The sequence below is a fragment of the Anabrus simplex genome, chromosome 2 (assembly GCF_040414725.1).
Source record: "Anabrus simplex isolate iqAnaSimp1 chromosome 2, ASM4041472v1, whole genome shotgun sequence".
Classification (NCBI taxonomy): domain Eukaryota; kingdom Metazoa; phylum Arthropoda; class Insecta; order Orthoptera; family Tettigoniidae; genus Anabrus; species Anabrus simplex.
In genome coordinates this window covers 968,492,390-968,518,746 of record NC_090266.1, presented here as the reverse complement: position 1 = coordinate 968,518,746, position 26,357 = coordinate 968,492,390, and positions in this window count along the sequence as shown.

Sequence of the window (26,357 nt, the reverse complement as noted above, 5' to 3'; positions counted from 1 at the left end):
ATGAAAGAGGACATCATAAATCTATTCAGAACGTTCTCTATATCGGAAAAGGGTTCTGGAGAATAATTTACTGCTACGTGTATGAATGACCAGGAATATTTCTGAGGAATCATAGATTGCTTAGATATCGTAAGCGAATCAGCTGTGCACGATGACAGAAGGGAGAGGTCATTTTTAAAGGAAGTGTCTTAAAAATTCTACCGTGTCTAAGAACTCAGGAAAGATGCGACAATAGTGAATCCTATTGTTTTCCTCCCTCCATTGGAGGAGATAAACCATGAGATTAGAATATATTGAAAAGAAGTTTTTGGAGCTATAATAATAATAATAATAATAATAATAATAATAATAATAATAATAATACATTATTCAATTAAAATTATTAAAATTATTAAAATATTATTATTATTTATTCTTATTATTATTATTATTATTATTATTATTATTATCACCATCATCATAATACATTGTAGATAGTAGAAAGTACCGTGGTTAAGAGCAATCGAGTAACCGTATCAGAAAAATGAATGACCGGTGGAAGACTGAAGTCCTATGGACATCTGTACAGAATGGATGAACAGCGACTGACAAAGCAGAGCTTCAAAATACTGGACTATAGACATAAAGTTTCAGATAAGTGGCTTCAGGAGGTCGGAAAGGATTTCGGTGTGTATTGTACCGTATCCTGTCCCAATTTCGGCCTAGCTCAGGGGTAGAAGCGCGTGGTACGTCCGCTTAGGGTGAATAAGAAATATATCTAACTAATAAAATACACCAAAGTATATGTTTAAATAATACGTTCATATAAATCTAGTGAATGAGAACACGAGTAATCGGGTAATATGGATTTATTAAACTAAAACATAAAAATAAATCATTCTAAACAAAAAATATCAAGAGAACAAACGGCCACTGGTTGTGTCAATCAAAAAAATACACGTATTTTTAAATAAATTATCACTGTTAAACGAAACGTTTTCAAACAAAGCGGGTAACGAACGCGAGATATTAAAAGGAATTTCTTGTTGCATGCAATAATTTGAGTTTACATTTTACTTAGTTTCTCGCTTTGTTAAGTCCCAGTTCCTTGCCCGAGGGCTCGATTTTTAAACCGTTTACGATATGCTATAGTAATACCCGATACTCAAGTAAAACTCCACAGTATGTTTCCAGTCATCCGACGGGGTCAGGAATGGAATTAATGAAGCCCATCTAGCGGCGAGGATAGGAAATGTGCCGGCTGCCGAAGCCTGTCGCACTCCTCTGGGGCAATGATTAATGACTGACAGATGAGATGAAATGTTAATGGAGAGTGTTGGTGGAATGTAAGATTACAGGGAAAAGCGGAGTACGCGGAGAAAAAACTGTCCCGCCTCCGCTTTGTCCAGCACAAATCTCACATGGAGTGACCGGGATTTGACCCACGGTATCCAACGATGAGAGGCCAGCGTGTTGCCGCCTGAGCCACTGAGGCTCCGACACACTAGTAATGGCCTAAATTACATATATATTCCTATCATTCGGTCACAAATATATAAAACACTTGTTCAGGACTGCATCTGAGTCACCCTTCCAAAACGGTCACAGGTTCTACTCATATGAGTCCGAATCCATGATCACAGATAAGGTCAGAACCTTTCTTCTCCAAAATAGCCATCGGACTATGTCACCACATCATCAAACAAATGACAACGTCACAACATACTGGACGCAACAATACAAATGACAAATGAAGTAGCCAAACCCTGTAAATTAAGCACACATAATATACACACTGAAGTTGATAGAGCTGTCCGGTCAAGAACCCAACTTATCCGGGCACTGGATATCTCATGTAGATGCAGCATGGCAGTAGCACTTGTCACGGCAGATAAATCAGCTGGTTGGCAACATAAACATCAACTAACTATGGCCTTGCGGACGGGCGATTCATGAGCATAACGCTACTATTTGTAAAAACTTTCACTATTCCTTTTTGCCCAGCGTACAGCTGAGTACAGGGGCGACTACCTGAGGCAAGAACAATTGGCACAGCAACCCTTGACAACATTCCCAGATCTACAGATAAACTCACAATTCTGGCCAGCAAAAATACAGCTCACGGTCTAACATAATCTCATATATAACAGGCCGGCTCATTAACTCAGCATCATCATAGCTCCAAATATAACATCATAGCCTTCATAGCCTATCTCTTGTCATCTCAGCCCCGTAAATATCCACAGGCAATTCTCTAGAGTCACATATATATAATCCCCGGTTCGACGATCGGTACATTTCCATGAATTTGCCTGCCACCATACTTAAATACACTATTGTATTTTCAACGTTGAAAAGTCTCCCGATGCGTCTTTTCACAGCTGAAATTCATGCATTATGCAATAAAACATCCTAATATATGCTGTTTCTAGAGTAATCCACCTTAACGGTTCGACACTGGTGGCGTACAGCCCATCATTTTTTCCATGGAGGATCTACCCATTCAACTCTATCTTAACTCAACATAAACTGGAATAAACTGCAAATAACAATAACACACACCTACTGTATATCTAGCTTTATCTTTTCCGTATTTCCCATTTAAATATTTACAATACAGCTCGGGGACTTGGCATGCAAGCAGCCCTGAACGTATTTAAATTTACAGAAATGAGCGATACAAATGCCACTCTGGCTTACATTTTAAGATTAATTTACTTTTTTAAAATGGCCCTAAACTTGCTTATAGATCAAAAGGACTTAACTTGGCGGCAACCTCTCCATCAGTGGCGAATCACATTCCGCTATGTCATGCATTCTTAGCTCATGACTACGATACACAGCAGAGGGATAAAGGTCCTCTTGTCGACTCCTGGATAGTTCATGGCTGCTGTCTCCTTGATGTTGGCTGTATCTGGAATTGTTGATTTAAATTAGAACCATCTACTTCTCCGCTTAGTGTGCTGGAATGCAGGACCGCAAACTCAGTACTGGCTAATAATTGAATATAGCCTCCGTTTAGATTTTAATCCAATCCACGCGGTAATGAATTAAAGGAACTGTACCCGGCTGCAATCTGCCCATGTCAGTGGTTATATATTAACGACTTGCACACGTTAATTTCACACCTCACGTACGCGCCGGATATTACTTATAAGTGCACACCATCATCAGCTCTTGTGAGCTAAATCACAACGATTCTATTTCAAGTCTAACAGGAACTTAACAAAGTTGTTGTCTTGTCGGCTCGCGATCACGACACACCACACTTGGCGTTCAAAATGCAATAGGAGAGCGCTTCCCTACCCTGCTCAGGATTGATCGTCTCACAAGGTCTATGGCTCCAAGGGGAAGTACTAGCAAACAGACCCTCTTCCTTTCTGAGAGCTAACCAGATGCTAAAGGCTGCTCACGTTAGTACGCATATATCTAAATTTAGCACATCAGCTCCTGTTACTCTATAATTATCACCTTAGCTGCGTGTGGTATCAGATCTGTAGAATTTAGCTTAGTGGCGGATTAGTTGATTAAAATTCAGAAGATTCCAGCCCTGGAAAAGAGAAGTTTGTCAACCTGTGACAATTGTTCGGTGCATCCCCTCGTTCAAATCTCACCCGCTCCAAAGTTCGCTGTTCGCTTGGGTACGCGTCTATTGGGGTCTACATGATCGAGATCACGGCTGGCGGCTCAGGCCCAACTAGAGTAATTCGTTCCTACCGGAGCGCTACGGTGTTCTCGGATCCTATGGCACGGCCATCCAGGGCTTCTTCCTTCATTCTTCGCGTCTATATTGAGCGCTTGAATAAAATTATGCTGTATTGTAATAAATACATTGAAGAAAATACATTGAAGCATATACGATATGGTTCAGTATGGTTTCAAGACGGAGATCATCTCAGTTAAAGCACGATACAGATTATAGATCAACAACTCCAACGGCTCCCATGAACAATTGAATCATAACAGAGGATGGAGCGGGGAAAGAAGAGAGGTTTCCAGAGAAACAATACAGCGATTCTGGGCTGCAAGGGAAGGCTTCCAAAAATGTATAAGTTATTTAACTTGGTCTCCAATGGCACAAAACGAATTTTTAAAAATACAATTTTATAACTGCTCAAGGTACCTTCTTGGTAGATTTGAAGGGTTCAGTTCAGTCCGCTGGTATTCGAACGTGCTCAAATAAGTCAGCCTCGTGTTGATAGATTTACCGGCACGATATAAACTCCTGCGGAACAAAATTCGGTCACCTCGGTGTCTCCGGAAACCATAAATTCAATTTGGAACGTAAAAACAAGAACACTATTAATAAGTACATGACACAAAAAATTTCATTAAACCGAATATTTAAAAATGTGCAAAAATGCACAAAATTTACGATTCGTCTTCTTCTTCCCGGCCTTAGCCCCAGTGTATTGTGATTGTCAACTCATATGGAATTTGTCAATTTTACGGTCGGATGCCCTTCCTAATGAGGGATATATTCCCTATTGCATGCTTCTCTGGTAAATAGTAGTGTAATGTGTTGTGCATATATGAAGAGAAGTGTATCGAGACTAACACAAATACACAGTCCACAAGCCATATGAATTAACCATATGCAGTTAGAATCCACGGCGTGGCTGGGAATCGAACACGGAACCCTCTGAACCGAAGACCGGTACGCTGACCATTCAGCCAAAGAGCCGGACACAAAATATACATGTCACTCATATGATTTTCTTACACAGTTTACATCAAGGTTTCCGTATCACGGATTACCTGCGGGCGCTAAGTGGCAAGATTACAGAAGATCTCCGCTCGCTAGCTTTTATTGTGCGAAGAGGTTAAGAAACTCTTCGTTGTATTTTCAACATGATATTTGGCGGAAAGTTGTTTTAGTGTAGTCATGTAACTTTCTTGAAAATGAAAGGAAGTTTTCTCCAGACATCTGAACGTGGGGGTTAAGAATCGTGCTATTTGATATTAAACCAAATCTAGAAAACTGGTAGGCTTGTTACTGCATTAAACCCATTCATCACACTGATGAATTTCTGACAATTCAAGCCAGTAAATAGAACTTGGTTAAATTTTACTGTAAACTTACTCTAAAAGCTACTTTTGTTATTATTGAAAGTAAACTGTAAATTCTAAATTATTAATTTGTTTTAAAATATAACCATATTCTTGCGGCATTGCTGAATCACATTTTGCAGTTTTCGTGTAGTTTGGATGAATTCCAGGGTCATATGTCATATGTCATATGATATCTCGTTTAACTTAATTTTTCGATTTCCTGACTTGGAATCGAACCCACGTCCTTTCCGGGTGAGCCGAGTGAACTTTCACTACCTTTGCTTGGCAGACCCTAGAAAATAATCTCAATGTACTTTCTTTGCACCACACCTACGCAGTTAGAATGGACGTCCGAGAAATGATAACACCTTTGTTCGTTACAAAATTGAGGTAATTAGTTAATTGTTATAAACCAGTGGTTACCAAACTTTTCGGGCCACCTAGCCATTGACTCCATAAACTCATCATCAGTTTTCCCCTAACTGCACCTACATTGAGTACCAGGCCGAGTATAGAGCTACCGCTCTATCCCACCTGGAGTTCAGGTCAAGGTCAAGGATAGTGGAATCCTTTACGTTCCACTCCTAGAAGGGCCTCTATGGTCTGTACAGAAATTGATTTGATTTTTTCTCATCAAGCACTTAAATACTTACACGGTCCTCTAAATCTTACCGATAGAGTTGGCTGCGTAGTGTGGTCCGCTTAGCTGTAAGTTTGTATTCCGGAGATAACTTTCCGAAGTTCCCAGCTTTCACATCAGGAAAATACCTGAGTTTTACCTTATTTAAGATACTGCCGCTCTCTTCCCGGTCCTAGTCAGGTCCCTTCCCGTCATTGTCGAAAAGCTATCCGAGTTAGTGCTACGTTAAATAACTAGGGAGGCGAATCTCTAAATCGTACTTTTCTTAAGTTTCAACACTTAAATGTCATAGTTCTTTCAGCTACATACGGATTGAATAAAACTGAATATTTCCGAACACGTCAACCGACGGTTGGTGTGCATTATAGTCCGACGTTATTTCCCGTTAAACAGGCTAACGGACTGAATTTCAATCCCACAGTAGGAGAACAGAAAATTCAGTGCTCTTTTCATACTTTTACCCACGTCTCCAACTGACGTCAGAATTAAATGCACTGCTAACGTTAAAGTACAGTAAGATTTAGTCGGGAGAGATTTAAAAGCTTGTAAGTTGTAAGGGAGAACAGATGTTATCCCTAGGCTTGGCCTAGTAATTACTCTCGAGTGTCTTGCAAGCGTCGAGCTTTGTTGCTCTTGAGGAACACATCAGTACAGTATATTTCCCCTTTTCCTCGTTAGCTCACTGCTGTGTGTAGGAGACTAGTAATTATATTTTTCTAAATGCTGCACCCTTTTTAATGAATTCGCAATCTTGCTGTTGTCGGAGTATTGTGGATGTTGATGTATTACAGGAATTTGAGATATGAATAATTTGCCCCTTGAAATAAAATCCTTGATTAATCTAAGGCCAGTTCTAATCTGTGTATTCGTAATTGTATGATCCGAATTCTTTCACAGTAGTTAGTTTCCGATCGTAGGGAGCTCTGGCTGAAAGAAACCGAGGTTCGATTCACGGTCGGGCCAGGAATTTTAACAGCGTCCATTAATTCCCCTACCGAGCGAGGAAAGCAACTTGCAAAAATAGATAAAATTGTGTTCGTTTTAATACACATGCACATTTACACATATCACACTCACTCCATGGTGTTGGGACAGCGTGCCTGCCTCTCATTCGGAGTAGCCCGAGGGTCTATTCTCGGCAGTTCCAGGACTGAGGGCTTAAACGGGGTTCACTCAGCCCCGTGAGACCACTGAGGAGTTGGCTGATATGACATACAGCGGACCCGGTCAAGCAATCGAAGCAATATGGCTGAAGATGTCACGCATACCACGAAGCACTCCAATAACTGCAGGCTATCTCGCTGTGCAGCAGTGGTCTTGGCAGGCCATGCCTATAATAGGCTGATGCGTCACGGTTTCGTTTCGTCTCGTTTATTTTGCATCACACCACTAAATGCCGCATAAACACTCAACTCTGAATACATCATTTCACATAGGGTTGCCGTTAGGAAGGGCATCCGATCATGAAACCGAGTGTAACTGAATAAGGCTAGGAAGTTTTAAGCATTCATTTGCCCCCACTATGTCTATGTTGTAGGCCTACGAGTAGTGTAATTATTCTGTCTATTACGTCTACAGCTCAGAATCCGGTTGAAGTCTCAAATAGCACCCGCAAAGTTCATGGGGTTATAGGGAAACCGCGAAAATCGACGGGAGCGGCATAATCAGGCGTACAACTCAAATAGAGGAGTGAGGTAATTTGCCATTGCTTTCCTCGCCGAGAGAGAAAATGCTATTGCAGCGTGACTGTCCATATAAGTAACGTCTTTTACATCATCCTGACGCACTAGTGCCTGAACATCATTACCTAGTACCCCTGTAGCTTTCATACTCCCACAGATACAAATAAGGCTGAACTTCAGTTTTGAGATAATTTCCATAATTTTAAATCAAACCTTTTAAAATTTTATTTGTGTTAAACTCGAAAGTAAAAATAGACAGTTATGACACCAGACTGCTCAATTTATAATTTAAGTAGGGTCCAATTTTCAAAAATTTTAGACATTTTTTTGAGATAACCTAGCACCTACTTGAAACGCGTTTATTTTAGTAAAAAAAATGAAATATCGCATGGCTTTTAGTGTCGGGATATCCCAGGACGGGTTCGGCTCGCCAGGTGCAGGTCTTTCTGTTTGACTCCCGTAGGCGACCTGCGCGTCGTGATGAGGATGAAATGATGATGAAGACAACATATACACCCAGCCCACGTGCCATTGGAATTAACCAATTAAAGTTAAATTCCCCGACCCTGCGGGGAATCGAACCCGGGACCCTCTGAACCGAAGGCCAGTACGCTGACCGTTCAGCCAACGAGTCGGACGTTTATTTTATTATTTCTTTCGCATAACGATGAGCGTTAGTGTTCTTGATGTAGTCTACTGAATGTGTTAGTTTATCAGAATTATCCCAAGAAATATAGCATATACTTACGAAAACGCAAAATTTCAAGTTTTCCTTTCTTCCTATTCAGTTTTTGAATGCGGATATATTTTTCTCACTTATTCCCAATTTAATGATCCTCAATTTGAGACCTTTTTGAGGAAGATAGCTAAAATAGAACTTAACTTATTGTTGTTTGAACCTGTAAAGGTACACATTTCTTAGTTTTTGAGAAAATTACGTTGAAGATTTAGCGTTATGATTAGACATCTTTGCACCAACCTGAAATTCTAGAATTCTTCTGCTGAATAGGTTTGTCTTTTATTACATTTCGGACTCCTAGTGGTATTCGTGCTTTGTGTTTATACCTGTCTAGTTGGTTGCTAGTTTTGGTTCGTTGGTATGAATCCCAACTGTCTGTTCCTATAGGGCACTTGCGATGGGAAGGCCTGAACTTATTGGCAGTCATATGATACAATGTTGCCCATTTAGAATAGGTTGTGTATAGCGGTTACATAAAACTACGTGTTCACATAAATATGCCTTTTAGCTGGGGGTCACCTGAAAATTTCCGTCACGAAATTAGAGATATAAAATGTGTAACGCGATGTTCCCTAGCAAACGTGCAGGTTGCTATGTGAAGTACTGATGGATGGCTATGGCTGAGAGGCATATTATCAAAGAAGGACGTTGAAGTACAGATGGTTGATGTGCTCTTGCAGGCTGTGATGTGAAGTATTGATGGATGGCCATGACTAATCTTGTCGACTCGAAATTACATACAGATGTCCCTTGAAAACGGTTCGTTAGATGCAAATAAATTGATCGTTAAAATTGATTTTCATTTATCGAAAGACGTATTTATGATCATTTTATTTTCCGAAAGAAAAATTTAACAGCATTTTTATCCTTTTTGCATTTTGATATTTGGAAACGTCACAATATTTTCACTCAAAACCTGTAGTTTTGGTAACCATGGAAACTGCCATTACCACTACCATTACTGTTACATACAAAAAATGCGCACGTTGAGTCACCTGTAGAGAGCTATTCTGCAACGACAAGCGCCAAACTTGAATTTAAATTTCGAAAGTAACCATGAAGTTCTGTATGGAGTGATGCCACGCCAACCTCAGACCGACACAAGGGCGCACTGATCCATTTCACTCAATTTTCTGAGCCTATTTACGTATGGAACATGTAAAAACCATACTCTTTCTTAAAGTAGAATATTAAGTCTTCATTAGGAAGCGAAAATTAAAAAGTGAAAAAACTGTTCATATATATCAATTCAACTTATGTGAATGCCTTCGGTGGAAACAATATTTCGCTGTGGCCTCTATTAAGACACAGATTTTAAAAAATGTATCATTCAAGAAAAAGTAACAGCCATGCATAAGCTGTAGGTGTTCAAAAGGACTACGTATAATGATTATGTTTCTCTCTTAACGAAACAGCAATATGTGATCGAGGGCAATTGTGTCTTGTGGAAAACACTGAATTTTAACCTACTATTGCATACTAATTGCACAACCTAACGATAACAACTGACACTGGCACTCATTCTTGTGGAACACCCACCACTTATTACACTCTCTTTGCGGTGAGCCACTTTTTAAATTCCTGCTGGTGTGGGTGGTACTGGAATCTTCGAGGTGCGGATGGAGACGGAATATTAGGACTAAAACACAATAAAAGGCGAGGCGCGTAATAGGCCCTCGGCCCGGCTGGGAGGTTCCCGGTCCGAATTACATATCCCTTCCAGAAAATGCCAAGTGGACTTCCAGAGGGCTGGCAGGAGCTTGAACAGGTAACAATAGGATAGTGTTTGTGGGCGATTACAATGCAGCTATTGGAAATAGAACTGAAAGATACGGGAAGACGATGGATAAATATGGTGAAGATACGAAAGCAAATATTTCACTGGACTTCCATGCTATTAACGATTACGGTATCAGTTACAAATTCACTCTTCAAGCATAAGGATTTTCGACGATACACATGGGAGGGTAGGGGAACCATATCCTTCTCCCAATCATCTGGAACAGGTACACATGTGAATTGAGCTAATTTTTATTGTGGGATGCCCTTCCTGACGCCAATCTTATATGGAGGGATATACACTGACTGACAGAGCAAATGCAACACCAACAAGGAGTGGTCAGAACTTTATGCCAATTCCAGGGTAGACTGACGTCACTGAGGTATGCTCATGATGTGAAATGCGCCGCTGTGCTGCGCACGTAGCGAACGATAAATGGGACACGGCGTTGGCGAATGGCCCACTTCGTACCGTGATTTCTCAGCCGACAGTCATTGTAGAACGTGTTGTCGTGTGCCACAGGACACGTGTATAGTTAAGAATGCCAGGCCGCCGTCAACGGAGGCATTTCCAGCAGACAGACGACTTTACGAGGGGTATGGTGATCGGGCTAAAAAGGGCAGGTTGGTCGCTTCGTCAAATCGCAGCCGATACCCATAGGGATGTGTCCACGGTGCAGCGCCTGTGGCGAAGATGGTTGGCGCAGGGACATGTGGCACGTGCGAGGGGTCCAGGCGCAGCCCGAGTGACGTCAGCACACGAGGATCGGCGCATCCGCCGCCAAGCGGTGGCAGCCCCGCACGCCACGTCAACCGCCATTCTTCAGCATGTGCAAGACACCCTGGCTGTTCCAATATCTACCAGAACAATTTCCCGTCGATTGGTTGAAGGAGGCCTGCACTCCCGGCGTCCGCTCAGAAGACTACCATTGACTCCACAGCATAGACGTGCACGCCTGGCATGGTGCCGGGCTAGAGCGACTTGGATGAGGGAATGGCGGAACGTCGTGTTCTCCGATGAGTCACGCTTCTGTTCTGTCAGTGATAGTCACCGCAGACGAGTGTGGCGTCGGCATGGAGAAAGGTCAAATCCGGCAGTAACTGTGGAGCGCCCTACCGCTAGACAACGCGGCATCATGGTTTGGGGCGCTATTGCGTATGATTCCACGTCACCTCTAGTGCGTATTCAAGGCACGTTAAATGCCCACCGCTACGTGCAGCATGTGCTGCGTCCGGTGGCACTCCCGTACCTCCAGGGGCTGCCCAATGCTCTGTTTCAGCAGGATAATGCCCGCCCACACACTGCTCGCATCTCCCAACAGGCTCTACGAGGTGTACAGATGCTTCCGTGGCCAGCGTACTCTCCGGATCTCTCACCAATCGAACACGTGTGGGATCTCATTGGACGCTGTTTGCAAACTCTGCCCCAGCCTCGTACGGACGACCAACTGTGGCAAATGGTTGACAGAGAATGGAGAACCATCCCTCAGGACACCATCCGCACTCTTATTGACTCTGTACCTCGACGTGTTTCTGCGTGCATCGCCGCTCGCGGTGGTCCTACATCCTACTGAGTCGATGCCGTGCGCATTGTGTAACCTGCATATCGGTTTGAAATAAACATCAATTATTCATCCGTGCCGTCTCTGTTTTTTCCCCAACTTTCATCCCTTTCGAACCACTCCTCCTTGGTGTTGCATTGTCACTGTCAGTCAGTGTATTTTCTGCTGCGTGCGTCTGTGGTTGTCGGTAGTTTGATGTGTTGTATGTGAATGTGTATTGAGACAATCACAACATGCCCAGTCTTCGAACCAGCGGAATTAAATATGCGCGATTAAAATTATTTTACCGGCTTGGAACCAAAGCCGGGGCACTCTGAAAATAAAGCTAATATGATGGCCGCTCAGCCAAGGAGCAGGATTAGTTTACTGCAGGCAATGAAAAGCTTTTTTGTTGATGATCATGCCGCTGTGAGAATTGATGTTAAAATTGGTTCTTGGTTCAAAAGAGTTACAGGCATTAGGCAAGGTTGTATTCTTCCACCAATGTTGTTGATAGCATAAGGTAAATGATGCCTGGCCAAACAACGATCCGCCCCGGGCCTGAGAGTCGGGCGCAGGGGCGGCGAGCTCTCGAGCGAAGATGAAGGAAGGAAAGGTCAGCAGTGTTGTCGCGCGACAGTGCAGTGGGGCGAGATGTCGAGCGAAGAGGAGGGAGGTAATGTCAGCAGTCTGGTCGCGCGACAGTGCAGTGGTGGCGATTTGTCGAGTGAAGAGGAGGGAGGAAATGTCAGCAGTCTTGTCGCGCGACAGTGCAGTGGGGCGAGCTGTCGAGCGAAGAGGAGGGAGGAAATGTCAGCAGTCTCGTCGCGCTCCTCGGAACACAAGTCTTGGTCACCACTAGATACACATCCTTTGCCGAAAGGAATAACAGTTTCAGGGAGGGATTCAGCTGGATGGAATTGCAGATTGGAATAGCAGACTGTGCTAAAAATCTGCAATCTAATACCTTGAAGTCTGAAGAAAGGTGCAGTGAGTATGATGTGAAAATAAGCATTCACAAGATTAAAAGGATGTATTGTATTTAAGAAACCTAAAAAGATTGAATATCAGGGAGGGAATACAGAGCTGAAACAGGTGGATCATTTCAGGTATTTTATTATCTTATTATTATCGTTATTATCATCATCTTCACCATTGTTACCATGTCACTGGTTTCTAAATGCAGGCGCCTCGGAATGCCCGCGTCGTTGCTGAGACGAAGTTTCGAGTTGCTCCAAGGTCTCGGACTCCCCTCATTTCAGGTATTTGTGATGTGAATGCTCCCAGCATGGTCCCATACTAAGTGAAATTTAATCAAGACTCAGCAAAGCTAACAGTGACCTCACAGTTGCGGGCAAGTCTGTTGCGTAAGAAAGAATTTAGCTCTCGGTCAAAACTATCTTCGCATCAGTCTCTTTCAGATCGGCGTTGCTGTTTTGCTATTTTTCATGGGTTGGTAGTAATGAAGATCAAGTCAACTCGTATCCTCATCCCGAGATGTTGCACCTCTTTTTCTTGCACACCCCATTGGACGTGAGTTGCATGTACCATTCTAACCGCATACCAGCACTCCTGAAATTCTTAAATTCCTCGCAGTACTGGGAATCGAACCCGGATCACCCTGGGAGGCCGATAATAGCACTAACCGTTACGGTTCGGAGGTGGAAATAATAATAATAATAATAATAATAATAATAATAATAATAATAATGTATTTACGTCTCGCTAACTACTTTTCCGGTTTTCGGAGACGCCAAGAAGTCGGAATTTTTTCCCACAGGAGTTCGTTTACGTGACAGTAAATCTACCAACACAATGCTGACGTATTTGAGCACCTTCAAATACCACCGGACTGAGCCAGGATCGAACCTGCCAAGTTGGAGTCAGAAGGTCAGCGCCTCAACCGTCAGAGCCACTCAGCCCGGCGGCGGTGGAAGTAACGAGAATGAAAGAGGGTGCAAACAATTCTAGGAGGGTACTCGCAATTAGGTGATAGAGGCTCAGTTAGGAATGAACTCGATGAATGAAGTTGTACTTACGTATAATCAAGCTTCTTTGGTGGGATCACGTCAGGCGAATGAAGGAGAACATAATATTACCTAGGAGAATGATGGCCTCGATGATTGGCGGCAAGATAAGTAGAGGGATAGCCAGGCGGCGATGTTTACACTTAGTTTAGAATGTTTTGATGTTAAATAGTGTGGAACTAAACGAGGTCACAGAGCTAGGTAGAAGTGGGAGGTTGTGGAGACACGTAGTTAATTTGCAGGGGCACGCAGGCTGAACGCAGAAGGCATAACAGTCTGTAATGAAGATGTATGTATGTAAGGATGTACGTACATTTCACGTGACTGGCAATAAAACCCACAGTATATAACATGTAATGAGGTACTTCTCTGGAGAAGTGATACAAAAGTTTAAAAATAGACGTAAAGATGCGGATTTTTCACTAACAAACTGATCATTTAAATGCTAATGCCGCATAAGAAATCTTTCTGGCAGAAAGGTGAAAAAAGAAGTAAATCACTAAACAAGAGGATATGGAATCAGTCATTTAACAATTCATCATCTCTTTAAATAAAAGGAATAACACCCATTCTTAATTAATAAGAAACCTCAAGGAATTAAGAGCAAACATTCCTCTTTTCAATAGCTGTAACTCACAAAAAAGGAATATTGTTATCGGGAAACAATTGAAGACGTTTGTCTAAACGTAAATTTTATATAATTAAAAATGTAATACAATGAACGTTTGAATAGCATTTTTGGAGACATGATTCATTAAAATTGAGAAAGAAGATCAGGTACGTAAATCAGCCGTAACATTCTAGGCAAAAATGAGAAATTACAGCTTTCAGTAAATTGTAGCGTTCTGGAAGTCCGGCCCCGCGGTGTAGGGGGCAACTCGTCCGCCTGTTACCCAGTGGCCCCGGATTCGATTCCCGAACTGGTCAGGGGACTTTAATTGAAAATGATTCATTCCCTGGCCTGGGGACTGGGTGTTTGTGTCGTCCTTAACGTTCGTTTGCTCACATTCTTCACCCTACACTTCCACAATTACAATTACACGCAGATTCATATCATATAGTGCAAGTAGTGACAAAAGACTACAGAGGTCGACGCCACAAACAAATTTAATTTTTAAGAAGGAAAAAAAAAACGTTTTATAGAAATTTGAACTCGTATTTAATTCACTCTGATGGAGGAGTTACGAATGTACTGAAAACAGCGTCGGATTGTAGCTTGTAGTGCGATATATTTAGGACTTTTGGACAGTTTTATCGAGTACAAACTGCATGTGACAACACATTAAAAATAAAGTGAAACGTACCTTGGAAACAATTTGAATAACATATTTTCTAGTACATGATGTGTAGCTTCGTTTTTCACTATAATATTTAATGGGAAGACTAGGGAATAAAAATGTTAACTACTTACCTCATGTATTCACAAGAAAATTGGTTCTAACTGCTGTTTTCATTCAGGTAGGCCTAAGTGGTTGTTATACTGTATTATGATTGCAATCATAATAATGTTACGGAGCAAGTGGCTGCGCAGTTTGCATCATTTAGCTATCACCTTGAATTCGGTAGATAGTGGGTTCGAACCCCACTGTCGGTAACTCCTGAAGCTAGTTTTCCGTGGTTTCCAACTTTCACACGAGGGAAAGATGGACCTTAATAAAGGCCACGGTCACCTCCTTCCCACTCCTAGCCCTTTCCCATTCCATCGTTGCCATAAGACATACATATTTGCGCTGGTGCGACGTAAAGCAACTTGTAAAAAAATAGGAAATTCGCAAACGATCCTGTATTAATTGTTTTCATTATAGTTAAAGACTGTTTCTTTTCTATGCGTTCTGATTTTGTAGAGTTATATGTAGGTATGTAGATATAAATTCATTTTGTTGAAATGCCACTGTAGCGTACCTTTTGTTATGGTATCTCTGCAACTTAATTTGTCCTCTAAGGGGGGACGTTCAGTAGATTAAATGAAGTTATCCCTGGTTTGGAATGTTTAGTCCTGATATTTCTATCTCTAATCCTCTCGTATTTATGATTCAGATATATATAAATGGTTCCTCGTTAGGCAATATAATTATAATACACTATTTGAAGATGTCAAATGATGGAGCAAAGAATATGTCTTCAAAATATATTGTATTCTAGAAGCCGTTCATTAGTGGTTCCGTCAAGTGAAGTTGTTAAATAGAGGTAGTGAGTGCATCCCTGCATCGTATACATGAACTAGAGAAGTTATGGCACTTCCTTCCTTATGACGAGTGACTGACACTTTTTTACGTCGTACTGGCACAGAGTAAAGGACTAGAAATGGGAAGGAAACGACAGTGGTCTTTCCTCTCAAGTTCTGACGCGGAGTTTTGTCACGCGAGTGCCGCGCTGAGTAAAAATTACCTCATTTTTCGTGAAAATTATCGTAATATGAATAAAACAATGCTATTTTCATGATGTTTCTGAACAGGAAACCTGTAAAATAATGAAGAAAATACAATTGAAATTACTCCTAGTATTGCCATTAATACCGTATGCAGAAAATAGCTAATGTTACATAACTTAAGAGAAGAAGAAACACGTCCATAATAGGGCGTGAGTGTATGCAGTTTTAAAAAGTAGAACTATGAACATCAGTCACACTACATTAAGGTTTGAGCATAAAAGTTTAGTCTGTTTTACTCCCTTTTGGTTTTCTGGTTGAGGCATTCTTCCCACACGGTACTGAAATGGTCTTGGCAGAAGTACTTTTCACACAGCACACAACAGTTTCTGTTTTTCCTTTCCCCATTTATGGGATATACAGCACAACTTTCAGGCGATCCTGGTGTTTTCTCTTCTTTGTCCCTTGAACTCACTCACAAGGCTTTCTGTCTGATATTGAGAAGCAAACATGTTTGTGTCGTCGTAACTGCTATACGAGGCTTCACAAGCGCCATTGCAAATAATGTGGGAAGGATTAATTTAGGGGGAGTATTTTCAAGGTTATATCCAGAATAAACAACATAGCAACTGCTAAGGGTAAAGTTCAGAAGGTAAGATAATATTTTCGATGACCAACGATTGGTAATTCTTCCAACATCATACGCTGGGCTCTTTTAACCAACTGTGTTTACGGCTCCCTTTATTATAATATAGAACGTTGTAGAACTGTATTTATAATCGGTTTCATTTGATCTCCAGTTCACTAATCTACTTGGTCGCCGTGAAAAGAGTTTTTATCTACAGAAACACTACCCTGCTATTTCTTCCGGCATGTGTACGGAGAGTGCTTTCACATAAAAACACGAACTTGCTACTCTTCACAGGTTGCCCCGTCTTTAGCAGATCAGTTGGAATATCTATCAAAAAAATTTCCTGAGGGTTCTACAAATGGTTATTCTTTTTTGCAAAAGGTCAGGAGCCAGTGGAAAGCTTAAGTAGCAGGTGTCACATGTAAGATTGTAATTTGTATCAAAAAGCCGCTCTAATAATAGCATGTCAATATGTGTAGAAGGATAGGGCAGTTGAAATGGAAATGGGGCAGTTTCTCAGAGTGTATTTATTTGTTCAATACATAGAATGTTTGAACATCAGCAAGTGCGAATACCTTTTTGCCACATTTTTCGGACTTACTTGTCAAGTATTGTCTAAATGATCAACGTCCTCTTAATTTACTAATTGCTCGTCAATAGTGACGTACTTCCCAAGCCAGAAGGATGATTTTTAGTGTTCTACAAATATATCCAATATTTACCTAATTGCAGCTAGACTGTCAATCTCCGTCGATCATCTCAAACTCGGACATCATCAAATCTGAGACACTTTAGGAAAAAGGGGTATCGGTTGTAAGACCTTTTAGTGTGAAAAATGACAACACCAAACCCAGTAATATCCCACAAATCAACTACACTACATGATCAAAAGTAGTCGGACATTCCTATGTAATGTGGAACTGATCACCAGATATCACAAGCAGTGGATCCGCCAGTATCAAAGAGGGGAGAAGTATTATGTTGTCAGTAGAGAAGCAGTAACATCAGAGTGGGTCGGTCAGGAGAACTCAGTGACTTCGAACGTGGACTAGTCATTAGAACTCACCTGAGTAACAAATCCATCAGGGAAATTTCAACCCTTCTAAATCTGCTGAAGTAGATTGTCGGTGATGTAATTGTGAAGTGGAAAAGTGAAGAAACAACCGCAGCTAAACCAATATCAGGCATACCTCAGTTAATTACGGACAGGGACCGTCGAGCATTGCGGAGGGTGGTTGTAAAAAATCGCAAGAAATCAGCGGAAGGAATCGCTCATAGATTCCAAAGTGCTACCAGGAGTCCAGACAGCACAATGATTGTGCGTCGGGTGTTAAAAAGAATGGGTAATAGTGGTCGAACTGTTGCTCATAAGCCAAACATTTCTGTAGTCAACGCTAAGCGACGCTTGAGGATGTGTAAAGAGTGACTGGAAATGAGTGATTTGGAGCTATGTATAACGCTATACCCTGTCGCAATCCTATGGAAGTGTTTGGATTTGGCAAATGCCTGGTGAACTTTACCTGCAATCATGTGTAGTGCGAACAGTGAAGTATGGACGAGGTGGTGTTTTGGTATGGGGATGTTTTTCGTGGTTTTTCTTGTGCTCAAGAAAACTCTAAATGAGGAAGAATATGACCACATTTTAAACCATTGTATACTGCATACAGTAGAGGACCATTTCGGAGACGATGGTTGGTTGTATCAGCATGACAATGCTCTCCCTCTCTCGTTCTCCTCGTCCAACGACCATCTATCCTGAGCCAGGTGCTTGATTAGCTGATATGGACATCGTCCTTTAATGCCATCGAGGAATCCTGCTCTTGATCGTCCTCTCATAGCCTTTCCTTCCAGTTTCCCTTCAAGCAGTGTGGTGCACCATGATGAATGCCGCAGTGAATGACCTATCCAACTATAACTTCTTTTCGTGATCATTTTCTCTAGACTGATGGTTTCTTCAGATCTATTGAGAACTTCTCCATTTGTTAGCCTGTGAGCCCAGGGTATTCGTAATATTCGACGCCAGCACCAAATTTCGAATGCATCTATTCTTTTCTTATCAGCTTTTAATACAGTTCGGGTTTCAGAGCCATAGGTCGCAATGCTCCAAATGAAGCTCTCAATGAAATGCTTTCTTACTGGTAGGGATATTGCCTTGGAGGTCAACAGGCTTCTTTTTCTATTGAAAGCTTCTTTAACCTGGGCTCTTCGAGAACGGACGTCCTTTTCACACCTCCCATCAGACAGTTGAACAAATTAATTGGGCCATAAAACCACGTGTTTTCAGCTTCAAACCAGGCAAGTAGGATGAAACGTTGTTGTCAGCACGAGCACGAGACTTTCAGGAGGTTCTTTGAGGGCCACATATAGTCAAGCCATCACGTCCATAAACGTAATAGATGAGTAGAAAGCATGACAATGCACCCAGTCATAAAGCTGCATCTGTGAATCAATGGTTTGTGGACGATAACATTCCTGAAATGAACTGGTCTGCCAAAAGACCCGATCTGAATCCAATGGAACCCCTATCGGATGAGTTAGAACGTAGACTTCGCTCCAGATCCCAGCGTGCAATATCACGACCTTCTCAGGTGTTGGCTCTTTTCCTCCACAGACATTCATACACCACATTGAAAGCGTCCCCAGAAGAGTTAAAGCCATCATAGAGGAGAAGGGTGGACACATCCCATAATAGGTAACGTGACACGGGTAAAGTCTAACTGCAATTTCAGATAGGTGTGCGAATACTTTTGATCAGGTAGTGTACATTATTAGGGCCTGACTTGTTTACACAAGCTAATAATAAAAGACCAATTAGGGCCCATACTTCTTCTTGGTTGGTTTCGCATCTCCCTCTCGTGAAGTTCATCACTATTCACTGCATGAAGACGTTTTTAGACGAAAATATTAATCGTGTAAAGCTATCATCAATAAAGACAATTAAACAAATTAATTGGGCCATAAAACCACGTGATTTCAGCTTGAAACCAGGCAAGTAGGATGAAACGTTGTTGTCAGCACGAGCACGAGTGTTTTAGGAGGCACTATGAGGGCCACATTTAGTCAAGCCATCACGTCCATAAACGTAGTATTGTCAGGGCATGTTTGGTGCGTCGTCAATTTCACTATCCGATGAATCGGCACTATCCCCTTCAGGCAAGCCACTAATGTCCTGTTCTGAAACGGAATCATCATATTATGTTGTCCTCTTTCCCATCGTCTTCTGAGTCTACAAATTGTCCATCAAAATAAAAGGAAAGAGCTGACGAATTCACTCCTCGTCCTTGCTTATGTTCCCAGCTATATCACGACTGCTGTTAATTAGTTAAACTCAAATAACTAGCCTTTCTCACAAGAAAACACACAGAAAAGAATGAAAAATTAACAAAAAAAGGTGTTTGCCAATTTAGTCTCACCGGTGCTCCCGTGGGGCATGATGTCGCCCCATTCAGCTTTTTCCTCACTGCCGGAAAGGTACTGACTCGCGAAAATTTTTGACAAACAGCTCGGGAGGTGCCCCACAGTGTCCTTGAAAGGTACACGTCAGCCCAGAATACAGTCCTGGTAGAATAAAATTGTCAATCGTCGTGGTAATTTATTACCCAATACGACTACTGGGGTGTGTTAATTAAGGCACACCCCTGGTATTTCTCCGATGTGAGAATGGGAACTCAAGGAAAACACCTTCGGGTATGCCTATGATGGAGTTCGAACCCACTACCTCCCGAGTGCAAGCTGACAACTCAATTGACCCAAACCGCTTAGCTACTCGCTGGAACGACGGAGCATTAGAGTGTCTGTGAGTCTATGGCTTATAACAAATATTACAGTTCTCCTTACTCTTGAGCGTGGTAATCTAATTTAAACATTCCTCGTGATTGGATCAGTGGTTTGGATGCTGGCTTCCAACCCGAAAGACTGAAGTTTAAATGTTGACTGATCCTGGGTTGATATTTTCATCTCAATAAGTACCTGACATCAGGAAGGGCATGCGGCCTTAAACCCTTGGCGATAAAGCAAAATGAGCCTGGATGGCTTCAGTAGCCCCAGCTAAAGCACTCAGCATGTAAGGCCATACACTAAAAAGCAAATATCACCGCCCTATTCTCTTTCCAATGACTCATCACTGCTGCCAACTAGACTATTTACATATTGAAATCACGAGACATAACATTCAACAAACTAACCTCAGTGTAGGTATCAATTATCGAGGTTCACTAATCCAAGTAAACGATCAATCAAGATATTCAAAATTAAGTCGGTTTTCAAGCTCAGTGAGCAATTAAGGAAATAAACACGCTCTCTCACCCTCACTCAATTTAATATTGTACCGTATATTTCTACGCTTATTTTGATATATGCATTGCTATAACCATATTCTTCGGTGTTTGCCTGGTGTAAATTATTCAGCTCCCTTCTTGGAATTTGCTGTTTCTCATCGGACTAAAGTGTAACCATGCTGAAATAGTACACACAAGAAAATATATTACATGTACATATGCTGTAGGTCAATAGGAATACACAAAGGTTAAGCATGCAAACCGTACTAAAGTCGTGAAAAGACAAGCTTAGGTTAGGGTAATAACGAAATTTTACTCCGTTTCAATTGAATTGGCCTTTTTAGAGGGAGTAAAAGTTGCTTTCCTTTTCAGAGGAGTTCTTACAGACTTTTCTTGCTTCTTGTACATCCTAATTGAATTCTATCCCTTAAGAATTGTACGAAATTAAAACGTATTAAAATGCTGCGTTCTTCCTTTCACACCTACTATGTTCGTTAACGTATTATTCGAAAATGACACAATTCTACTTACCTGGCATTACGCATACAGATCTACAATCCTACAGAAAAATAAGCTTTACTGATACCCGCAAAAGTAACACTAGTGATTTTTAAAACAAGTCAGCCGGGCTGAGTGGCTCAGACGGTTAAGGCGCTGGCCTTCTAACCCCAACTTGGCAGGTTCGATCCTGGCTCAGTCCGGTGGTATTTGAAGGTGCTCAAATACGACTGCCTCCTGTCGGTAGATTTACTGGCACGTAAAAGTACTCCTGCGGGACTAAATTCCGGCACCTAGGCGTCTCCGATGACCTTCAAAATTAGTTAGTGGGACGTAAAGCAAATGACATTATTATTATTATTAAAACAAGGCAGTGTCAATACGTAAATGTCGCAAGTCACGAGAAAAAAAAAAGAAATAAACCTGTACAGTGCCATTGAGCAAGTTTAATACAGTAGGAACTGTAAGTCGTCGTATCGGCAAGAAGGGTCCCTGCTTGAGAAAATAATGAATCGAAGCCAACAGTTAGAAAATAACTACCTTATCATTCTCAAATGCGATCTTATTGGACGGAAATAAATATCACACGAGAACATGTTCACTTCCTTGTGTAAATTACTTCAATTTAACTATAAGTCACAAATTACAATTATACAGAATAGCAGATGTAATAGCGGAATACCCTGAAGTCGATGCTGACAAGTACAGACATCAACAACACTGACTCCCGCACTATAACTTCCTCTCTCTTGAACTCACCGACTCCACCTCGGAGCCCAATAGTCACTCTCAGTCCATCACTTGCCTTCGAGTCCAGCCTGACTTACACACTGACTGACAGATCGATATATATACTGTTCGATCAACCATCTAGAATTATCGATTTCTAGGAGGGTTCTTACAACACTCTAATGGAATACACTCGATACATCCATCAACCAGCTAGTCGAATGGAGTACTCGAACTTTAGTTACTGTTCACCAACACACATGGAACTCTCTCCAACATTCCTAATGTCTCTATATGCATATGGATAATAAACCTTATAGTAAGTTTCCAAAACCCTTCATATATACCAAATTATAGTAGAATAAATCTAGTACACGAATATTATAGAGTTTCCTACCGCTTTCGACTATATAGATTTTGAGGTTCAACTTATAAACAATACCTATTTGAGGTTATACAGATTTACAGTGTAATACATATTTGCAGGGAAACCATATACTAGTCATATTTAACATTTAATAAAAGATAATTTAGCATTTAATAAAATATAATTAAAATATATTAAAGATAATAATTGAAGGTTTTACACCAGTTACGATGTCGTACCTACGACAACCTTCAGTATTAACAGGGGAGAATGTGTACGGTTTTACCGTTAGTGCATATGCTTACATGGCAGGGAATATATAACTGGAATAAAAGCTAAAGCCAGATCGATTGGGGGGTTGTATGTTTAGCGCCATGGCTTAGATACTGGTTTTCCATGTGGATAATTGAGATGCAAATCCCAGTCGAACCCGGGTCGGAATTTACACATGCAAAATAGCGTGTTTTCAAGAATGGCACCCAGCTCCAAACATCCGGCCAAAACCAGAATTAGCCTCGGTGGCTCAAGCGGCACCAAAATTAACTCGGATAAGTTGAATAAAGTTTGGGGAACGTGATTAGCTCAGTGGCTTAGCTGCTGGCTTTACACCCGGAAGGCCGATGTTAGAATCCCGACCAATCCTTGGTTGATATTTTCATCTCAAATTTCCCCTAGCATCAGATAGGGCATCCGGCCATTAAAGGATCATATCTACACGTGTGACACAATTCTCACATGCGAACCCATCAGGATGTGGAAAAGAGGAAGAAGGTTAAGAATACAAAGAAGAAGAATAAGTCACAGTTAGTGCTGCAAAAGTAGGCCCTGGAGAGCTATTCACGGCATGCACATGAAGGAGTACATAGTGCAAGCATGGCCCAAAGCTATTCGTAACCGTTGCCCTAAGGCAACCCAGCTGTGCAGACCTATCTTAAGGCTTTTTCCTTGTATACTCCTGTCAAACGCCAAATAATATTTCTCATTTCCACATTTAGTTACCATTTTCGTCCATTTAATCATACTTGTAGGCCTACATACTTTACAGAATTTCACTAGTATCATCATGCTGTTTCAATCTGTCCTAATTCTTTGTCTTTCTATGCCCTTATAGCCGAAGCATAGAATCTACGATTGGCTAAATAATTTACTGCAACTTCTAAACACCCACGTTCGCCATAATATGCCATGTTGTCTTTAATAGAAATTAAAATTCTTCACTCGATTTGAAACTTCGATATATCTCATAAAAGTGCTTAACTATTTCCCATTAAAAGATGTTCACGTCTGATATAGTGCCGACTATTATTTACTTGACAAAACATGCACCAAGTAATCCACAATATCACCTGGAAAATATTTAACAAAATGGGTCCGGTGATACCGAGGATTGTGGTAATTCATGATTTTTAAAATTTGTTACTGACTTCAAACAATGATTCAATAATTCGCAATCACGAAACTGTAGCGGAAATCTTGTGATCAACTGAAATAATCTGCTACTACGGTAGCACAAAGAGCGGGAACGTGAAGTGACATTACACTGCAGTGAAGGAACAAATTCGATTCGTATTTTTAGAAGATAGCTGCATTTTATCTCTCCTAAGGGAAAATCAGTGTCCCATTTAGCAAAAATTAAAATTAATTAGATTTTTGAGCCTTTATCACTGAAATCTCCGAAGGAAAAACCTGAAATATTTATATATCGTCACCTCAATACAACTAGGTAACACGATTTTTTAGTTTTTAATTATCTATATGACACTTGCCAACTTGATGTGTTCTAGTCAATGATACAACTGGATATTTCATAGAGTGTACCACTGCGACACAATATGCATTTCAACAAATAGGCATGTATTAAACAAGGGAGTATTTCTATGCTACAAATGGATATTTTGGGTTGTCGAGTTGTGCCGCTGTACGAACTTCCAATGACGAGACAATTTTAATGTTAGAAGCAGATATCTTCAGTTACCTAGTTGTAATACTTAATTAGCTTAAATGATGAGCTATCTGTGTAGCCTGCGCACCACTAATACTGTGTACATGGTTATCAGTTGTTGGAATATATTATTTACGCCCATTCTTTACACGGATGCCCAGTTCATGCTGTAAACAGTGATCAAATCACGTGTTTGTCTGTATGATTTCTTAGCCTTCTTATAGTGTTCGTCTTTTAGTTATGGGTTCCAGAGAGATTAAAATGGTTGAAGCTGCTCTTCCGAATTCCGAATCTCATGATGGTAGGTATTACGCTATTTTCCTGGCTCAACTACCGTAGATTTGAAATAATATTTCTAAGCTTTACCCCTCTTTCCCGTTTTAGTTGCCAACGGCCGTAGCCGTGTTGAAACAACGGACCCCGTGAGATCTCCGAAGTTAAGCAACATTGGGCGTGGTCAGGAGTTGGATGGGTTGCCACGCACTGTTGGTGGGACGGGGGGTAAGGGAATGGAGGAGCGGAAAGGAACTGGCCACCCTACCGCACGTAAACTCCGGCTCAGGAACACCTCTGCAGAGGTTCGGACCTGCCTTCGGGCAGAATAACCCTTACCTCACCCTGTTTTATTTAATTTCTGTTTCTATGCACTAAGTAGAAACACGCGAAGTTGACTTTTTAATTTCTTGTAATGTTTGTTAAAGTGGATAGTGAGAATATTTGACATATCTTAAAATATACGCCGGGCTGAGTGGCTCGGACGGTTAAGGCGCTGGCCTTCTGACCCCAACTTGGCAGGTTCGATCCTGGCTCAGTCCGGTGGTATTTGAAGGTGCTCAAATACGTCAGCCTCGTGTCGGTAGATTTACTGGCACGTAAAAGAACTCCTGCGGGACTAAATTCCGGCACCTCGGCGTCTTCGAAAACCGTAAAAGAGTAGTTAGTGGGACGTAAAACAAATAACATTATTATTATTAAAATATACGATATGCTAAAACATGTTTCTGTTCTTCTGTAGGCTCAGTTGGGTCAGTATTTCTGCATTTGAAGCCTTTCGTTAACACTTCCTTCTGAAATTGTCCTGACTAGTATCTTTCATAACGGCCGAGAGGATTCGTCGTGCTGACCGCGCGACACTTTGTAATCTGCAAGCCTTCGGGCTGAGCAGCGGTCGCTTGGTAGGCGAAGGCCCTTCAAGGACTGTAGTGCTATGAGGTTTGGTTTCTTAGTATCTTTCATTCAGTTGTTAAATCCCACTCTTGCCGCTCTAGGACAAAAAGAAAGTTCTTAATTTAGTCGCTCAATATGAAACTAATGTACTCCACGTACAAATCAGCGAACACAGAAAATGGTCTTGAAGCGGCTAATGAAGATATTTACAGAGAAGTACAATCTCAGTTTTCATCATCCCAAAACAAAAGTGTCGTGTATGCATGGCACATTGTCTGCAATACCCCTGGGGTTAATACGGATGAAATTACAGCTAATTATTACTATTGACAGGATTTGAGAGAAGAAGAAACCAGACAAGGAGCAAGCAAAAAACTCAGAAGGGACTTTTGTAAGATGCAACTTCGATCTCCAACAAGTTTTGTTGGCCCCTATTGATCGTACCAACGATGCTTTTTATAAGCAACGAATGATAATTTTTAATTTATACTGTACGACTTAAACTCAAAACAGATAGATTATTTCATGTGGTCGAAAGTGGAGGGACAAACAGGAAACTATGAGATAGCAGGCTCTCTGTACCAGCATTTAAAATTTATTTCTCCATTGTTGAACCAAATATCCCGTTTCAATGATCGATGTGGCGGACAGAATCTAAACAAATTTCTTTCTGCAATGTGCTTCACCGCTGTTCAGGAAATACCATATCTGGAAAGCATTGATTTAAAATTGATGGTTGTTAGTCATAGGGAAATGGAATGTGATTCAATGGATTCGTGCATGGATACAGAGCAACTCATAGTATGAAAAGTGAACTGGCCCACTGATTGGAAGACTATTGCCAGAAGCGCAAGAAGGAAGTGTGACAAACCTTATGTTGTTCACAAATCAACTGAAAGTACCATCTGAATCACCACGTGAGTATTAGGAAAGAAGATC